The 7,500-nt window shown below is 38.9% G+C and overlaps 1 protein-coding gene across 6 annotated transcripts in view; it reads left to right on the top strand.

Annotated features, from left to right (window-relative positions):
* Positions 1–7,500, top strand: part of LOC138006772 (alpha-1D adrenergic receptor-like) — a 24,399-nt gene that overhangs the window by 4,834 nt on the left and 12,065 nt on the right. For 2 of the 6 annotated variants that reach the window (XM_068853289.1, XM_068853288.1), the window contains exon 2: positions 7,099–7,159. The exons of 2 other annotated variants lie outside the window; for them this stretch is intronic. The gene's annotated coding sequence lies outside the window, so the exon portion shown is untranslated. Of the gene's footprint in view, positions 1–6,902; positions 6,956–7,098; positions 7,160–7,500 lie in introns of those variants that run through there. 2 more of the 6 variants (XM_068853292.1, XM_068853290.1) reach the window with 2 other exon arrangements.

The raw sequence follows: 7,500 nt of genomic DNA, 5'->3' as shown, positions 1-7,500 counted from the left end.
CTTATGCGCATGCTCAGAAAGGCAAACCTTATGCGCATGCTCAGAAAGGAGAACTCGTAGTCGTCCTCAACCTCCTATCGAAAGGTCCCTAATTACATGTATTGCCTTTTTTTTAGCCTTATTGGGTTTCAACTATAGTACATAAATAATCTATCCTAAAGAAAAATAAACAAAAGAAAAGGTATAACACCCAAATGGACAAGCGCGAACGAGACCGAGGCACCCATGTGAGGTGATAGTCTAAAAAGCTAAAAATTACACAAATAATATCAGCATATGCGCTGTGAGTGTTACAAGTGACCAAGTGCACGGGCGGTCCACGTCAAATGTTTTCCGCAAAAGGCTCGTCAGAGTTTGTTTTAAACAGTTTTTAAAAACATCGATACTGGAAAGGTTACTTTTAGGCACAGATTTACAAATAAAATTCCACAACTTAAGGTAATTCCTTAGTATTGCATTGCGCATCCCTGCTGCGCACGATTTTCGCGTCATTAGCGCGCAAACATGAGCACGTGCGCATACAAAACGTAAGAGATTTCGCTCAAACTAAACCCGATAGCGAAATAAATGCTCCTTTTCTCTCAAACGAGCACGGTGACCCCCGATTTTTTTTTCAGGTATTTGCTAAGAACAGTCTAATCAAGAACATATTTGAAGAAGAAAAAAAGTTTGATAGTAGAACATGAATTTTTTTTTGGAAAACAGTTCCGTACTGGGTGTATCTTACCCAAGGCGAGGACTTCAAGCTAACCACGGGACTGTCCCAAAAAGTGCACTATTCCCACAACCAAGGAATCAAAGTCGGCGTAAATGAAGCATTACTGCTCTTATGTAAATAAAAGAAGCTTTATTTTCAAAATAAAATTTTGTTTCTTTGAAGTAACCAAGACTTAATTCTGTATGAAGGTGATTCGAATTTTTAACGAGAAAACAGTAAAAATACCCCACTTTAAGAGCCTGCTGACGCTTAAACAAGCACGGTGACTCCATTTTTTTATTGCATTTTTTTAATGTTCATATCATGAATGTTAATTATGCCAAGTTTCCGAAACGTTTGATAGTAGAACAATTTCAAGGGAATTACCTTAACAATCCTATTAAAATATGAAACTTGAAATGCAGAAGTTTTGCAAATAGGGGTTTTTAAGTTGAAGGAATTACTAAGCCTAGTACGGCCACGAGTTACGAAAGAAACGAAGTCATGTGCATTTAGATCAGTTTGTCCATACAAGAATTTATAGAAAAATGTTATATCGTTAAGCTCTCTATCGTATACTACTGGTAACAAGTCTAATCTAATACGTCTTTCCTTATAAGACATTTCTTCGATGCGAAACCGCAGTATCCATCTAGTGGCTCTTCTCTGCAGGCGCTCGTTACGTTCCAAAGCAAAGTTGCGATTTAACAAGGGATAAATATAATGTCCGTCTGACTGCCACCTTTAACAACAATGGGCAAGTACGCTTTAAAGGACCAAGTAACGTATTCGCTTTCGACACAATAGCATTAATATGTTTGACCCATGAAAGAGTGCTGGTGACGAAGATTCCAAGGTCCTTCTCTGCAGCCACACTAGCGAGTTGCACGTTGTTAAGGGTGTGATTATAATGTACGGGTTGTTTCTTGCGTGTGACTGTTAGGACTTTACATTTAGAGGTGTTAAATTGGATGTTGTTATATCACGTCCATTCATCCATATTTAAAAGGGTGGTTTGCACAACTTCGCAGTCACGAACGCACTTAACAGCACCAAAGATCTTTGAATCGTCAGCATAAAGCGCGGTTTTTACTTCACCTTTTATAGTGTCAGGTAGATCGTTTATAAAAATAACGAACATGAGCGGACCCCGGATACTCCCTTAGGGGACTCCAGAGGTGACAGGGGCCCATTGCGACGAAGCACCTTCGAGAACTATTCGTTGAACACGGCCAGAAAGAAAATTAGTAAGCCATGATAGCAAATTTCCAGAGATCCCATACTAGTTCAGTTTAGCAAGCAGAATCTTGTGATCTACACTGTCGAAAGTCTTTGCAAAATCTAAGTAGATCACACCTGTCTGTATGTTCTCATCTAGATTAAGCCCGACATCATGGAGAACTGAAAGTAACTGGGCCACACATGATCGATTTTTCATAAATCCGTGCTAAAGGTCAGCACGCGCGCGAGACCTCTGACGTTGACTTTTAATAATTCGCGGAAAATTAACTATTAAAATTAGTCTGCGATAACACTACTACTACGTATTCGAGAGGCTGGTTCACCTGCCGTCCAATTATAGTTTATTCCGCAAGTCACGCGACTTTTGGGAAAGGGAAAATGCCTACGTAACATCACGTGGTCTCAAATGGGGAAACAAAGAGATGTCACTGGATTTCTTTAGGACGCAGCTCTATTGTTTTTAGAGTTAGGGTCCATCTTTGATTGGTTGTTTGTTTTGGTCCATTGTTTTTTGAGCCAACCCCGAGAGCCGTTGTAATAACTGCGTACTGACCCAAATGTGAGGTTGTGTAGAGGACGTGAGAACCTGACGAAACATTTTTAATTTTCACCCCAAACAGCCATTCCGTTCATGCCAATTCTATTCCTTTAATGTTGATACACACAAGCACTTTCCATACCGAACGACTTGGAGTTAGAGCGAGTTTCAATTGAGTGTCGTAAAACCAAAACCAAAGTAATTACTTTGGCCAATCAAAAAGGACTGAGACAATCCGGCAAACCAATCAAAACTCGAAGTAATTACACGTAGCAGACACAAAGCGCGGGAAAATGTGCACGCGTGAGCCATGATTGGTTTTGGTTTCACTTCTGATTGGTTGAAACAATGGCGCGAGAAACTTTGAACCAATCACTGAGTGAAGTAATCATAAACCAAAGTAATTATCTAATTACTTTCGACACTCAATTGAAAACCGCTCTATCACGAAATTATTAGGGGTGGGTGCATATGAGCACGACAGCGCCCATCAGGACTGCGAACGGCGCTCAGATTGAAGTTCGCTGAGATGCAATCTAGTGTATTCTGGACACTTAAATTTAGCAAATGCCTGGATTCCATATTAAACATGAAATGCTGAAATATTTAATAAACGACAGGTGTGGTTGTAGCCAAAGAGATTGTGGCGAGAGCACAACCTCCCACCAAAGGCGGCAACATTGTCTCCCTGAAAAATTGCCAAATCCAGTTTGTTTGAGACGGATATTTACTGCATGCATTCTGGGAGATTTGGTCATTTGTGACTAAAAATGAAGGCTTTCAACACAGATTCTAGGAAGATTTATAGCAAAAATTTCATCAAAGGAAATGCATCCCAAGGACATGACTTGAAGACCAATCATAAGAAAATGTCTATAGAGCGGGTTTGAAATGAGTGTCGAAAGTAATTAGCAAATTGCTTTGGTTTTGCATTACTTCACTCAGTGATTGGTTGAAATTTCGCGCGCCACTTTTTCAACCAATCAGAAGAGAAACCAAAACCAATCGTGGCTCGCGCGTGCAGATTTTCCCGCGCTTTGTGTCGGCTACGTGTAATTACTTCGAGTTTTGATTGGTTTACAGGATTGTCTCCGTCCTTTTTGATTGGCCAAAGTAATTACTTTGGTTTTGGTTTTACGACACTCAATTGAAAACCGCTCTATAACGTTTCTATAACTACATGTGATTAATCGTCTTCTCGGGCGACCAAAGAAACAATGACTTGAGTGGGCTTTCTTATTTCTGTAAAGTTAAATAGGCCACTTGCACTAAGAGGTCGTGTGACATCGATCGCTTTTATGAAAATGAAAGTTACATGATTTTGCCGTCGAAACACTACTAGTGGGTCATCTCTCAAACAAAATAATAGTGATTTGGTTTTTCAAACCCGCACCACTTGCTTAAAATGAGAAAGTCCGTAGCTGGTCACGTGACCCAAACTTGATTTTTTTTAAAATTATGAATTACCGCTTTCTGACACAAATTTTGCACTTGAACGTCAAGGAAAATGTTGAAAAGATGATGTGGTAACGTTTATGGCACATCTGAACTCAACTATCAAACATTTAACAAGATATAAGCAAAAAGTAGTTTTGGCCGCCATGTTGGAGGGCAAGAGTATGCCCTCCAACATGGCGGCCAAGACAAATCATGCTACTTTGTTGAAAAATCAAAGTACCATAAAATATCTTCCTTAAATGCGTTTCCTCTCAAATTTCGCGTGTAAGATAATTTTTATGTGTTCTGTAAATTTTTGGCAACAGCAAGATTACAACTCACTGTTTAAGGGAAGCATTGGTCACGTGACCTCTTAGTGCAAGTGGCCTATAGATCACTTCAATTGCAATGGACGTGCAGTTAAAGTAAATTTCTACTTGAAGCAAAGACTAAATGTCTAAGTTCAATTATACTTGTTGAGTTAAGATACATGTACAGTTGAAGTCGATGCATTGATTGCTTAACATTTTCTTCGTTCATTTTGCTATTTGACTAAAACTCAAGTGGGCGGTTTGCAGAACCAAATAACCTGGATTCTGTCGACGCAGTGCGGCCATCGAAGGAGATAAAATGTGGCTAAATAGATCTACAATTGCGTATATTGTAACTTGCGTAGAAATTCTCTTAATCAGGAAGGCGATAAAATGTAACCTGCAGTTACTACTCACCTGGTTTACGAGTGTAAATGAGATCGTTCTTTTGGCAAATGCTGCTTTCCTTTGTCTATATTCCTTAATTTGCAAGCCTACCCTCACTGATACACTTGGTATAACTCTATGTAAGACACACTGTGGAACAGCCATTCGTACCCAGCCTCCCTCGTCTTTTTACGGAATAAAATGTGACGCCTGTAACATCTTTCAGTTTGTCGGTTTGAAGCTAATTTATAAGAGTTGTTGATTCCTGGAGGAAAAAAAAACGGGTGGGCGGGTCCACCCCTAAATCTGCCATTGCACACAACATGCTAAATTATTTGATTGCACTCATCTGATAAGACGGCCATGGCTATGTTGGTCCTAAATCAATAGAAAAATGTAGCTTAAGTTTTGCATAATAATGGCGTAAAATTCCCAAAAGACTTTTTCTCTAGTGTTCTTTCTAACAAAAGGGTCGACGTGACGTCAAATGCAATCAAAGGATAACTTGTTGTTATCTAGTTTTTTTGTCTAAACAAAAGAGGCCTACCACCGCTGCCGCTACCGCTAACCCCAAGTTTAACTTGAAGTGCATCAAAGCAAGGTTTTGAGGATAAGAAGCTATAAAATATTTCCTATTGGTCCATTTATAGGTGCTCTGAAACATGTAAACTAAATCTAAGTTGTTATTTTCAGCGGCCAGTTTCCTCAATTGAATGTTGATTTTCTGCAATCAATTTCCCAAGGATATCACTGAAGCTTGTTCAGTCACTTTTTAAAGTTGGCTTTGTTTTTTAACAAAACAACCACACTCTTTAATCGACGGAGCACCATCAAGCCTCTTGTAAAGAATTTAGCAATAACGACTAAAAGTGTACTCAGCTGTATGTGCCGCGGTTCAATTTGTCGTTCACAGTGGTTAAGTTTTAAACGGAACTTCTATATAACGTCAAGCAATCAAAGGTATCGCAAATTAAACATGATAATGATTATGTACACTTTAAAATGCCCGATTTAAGAGGAAAGAGCATAGGTTTTGGTCCAGTCATTACAATAAGAATACGAAATGTCGTTCCTTGCAGAGTCACTTACTGTATATTAATTTCCGGTTTTAAAATGGGGGTAAATTTAGAGGTTTTTGTTTGATTTTTTTTCTTTGACGATTAGTAGAAAGAGCAATTTTTTTTTTTACTTTTTTGTGCAATTCAAATCAATTTGCTAGAAGCTGGAGGAGGAGTGTTGTGTCTGACTTGTGCTTTAACCAATCATATTAAGCCAAACAAGCTCCTCTCTGGCCAAAGTGATCTCGAAAAACGCTTGAGCAAATTCTCGAGCAAATTGAAAATTGTACTTTTTCTAATATTCATTTCTAACACACACACCCAAAAGACTATTCAGACAATGATCAAGTGTATAATAGTTTCAATGTGCCATGGAATACCTATTACTCCTTAAATTGGAAGCGAACACGATAATTAGAAAAGTCATTAGCAACGTTATGGCCGTTGCATTATAACGAATGTGTGATGTCTGTGATGATCAGGGAAACGGGGGCTCTGAAAAAAATGAGTCCGTGGGGCTGGGAGAATCGAAAGTTCTCGTGCTATAGCTTTACTAAGTCTCCCCTATCTTGCCCCTGTGTACAATTAATTAGCAACTTCTTTCCGGTGATTTTTAAGAACAATTAATTCAAATCCGAAGGAAAAATTCGTTTCCCTGGGAAAAATGACATTTGGTTTGCTTACAGACTGACAAAAAAAGGTAACGTGCATCACTTGTTAATTTCCTATATGGTAGCAAATTTAGCGAACATATTTTTCAGAATGTCACTGGCGCGTTTTGCCATTCGACGAATTTCAAAGAAAAACTACTGACACGAAGTTTATTTGTTAAATGTAAACCTCCAGGGCTCCCTTTAGTTGAGTCTGGTGACTTGTCACGAATGATGTTCTAGTTTGTTTAAGAATTGACTGTGTATAGGCAATATTAAACAAAAACAACAAAAATTAAAGGTGTGCAAAACAGGTGAACTCGATCTACTATGCCATTTTCAAGCGTTGTATTACTCCACACTTTTGGAGCAGTTTAAGAGTTATATTATCTTTCGTCATTAGCACTTGCCTTTAGGCAGACTGATGCTTGATTTGTCAACGCACTCGCAGATGAGGCGATCATTTAAGACACCTGTCGAAAACTGTCAGCTTCTGGTTTTCATATAAACAATTTTGTGGAAATCATTTTAAAACATTTCCTTTGAAAATTACCGGCGTCCATTCAGATAAAATTGAAAAGTCGGGTGAATCTTGATTAATGCTCTTGAATGCGTGCCTTGAAAAGGAGTTATAAGTAAGCCTGCTTCGATGAATGTTGCTGCTAAGACTTTCAGTTTCATCTAAGTTCATTCAGTTTCTTCCAAACTCCAATGAACGTCTTTTGTGTTGCGGTGCGTTTTCAAGTAATTCACTCGTAAACCTACTCTTTACCGACAGATTGAAGCTATACGCGTACGAACCCCCCTGCATGAATCCAGGATTGTCTAAAGCTCTCCAGGTTAGTGTGTCCAATAAACCAAGGAAGTTATTTTGTTCATTTACCGTACATTTGCGGCGGGATTAAGCTAGGCAAAATATGTTTAGCCTGTGAGTGCGTTCTAGGACTTTGGGGTGGGGTAGTTTTAGCTACCAGAAATTTCATTCACCTAATGAATTTGATTGATTTTTAATGACTCACTCTTCTTCAAATTTAGAATCAGTTTCCAGGATGAGTTTCAAATCCACAGTTGATCGGCTGTGTGTAAGACGTTGCTCCGAAAGCTAGACGTTCTTGTTAAGTAGATAAAGGGGTTAAGTTTCCAAAGAATTTGTGATGCTGCGTCGGTGGGGATTGATGAG

This window comes from Montipora foliosa, chromosome 6 (genome assembly GCF_036669935.1).
Source record: "Montipora foliosa isolate CH-2021 chromosome 6, ASM3666993v2, whole genome shotgun sequence".
NCBI classification, from domain to species: domain Eukaryota; kingdom Metazoa; phylum Cnidaria; class Anthozoa; order Scleractinia; family Acroporidae; genus Montipora; species Montipora foliosa.
The sequence above is the reverse complement of the archived record's forward strand: the minus strand, read 5'-3'. Positions and strand labels throughout refer to the sequence as shown.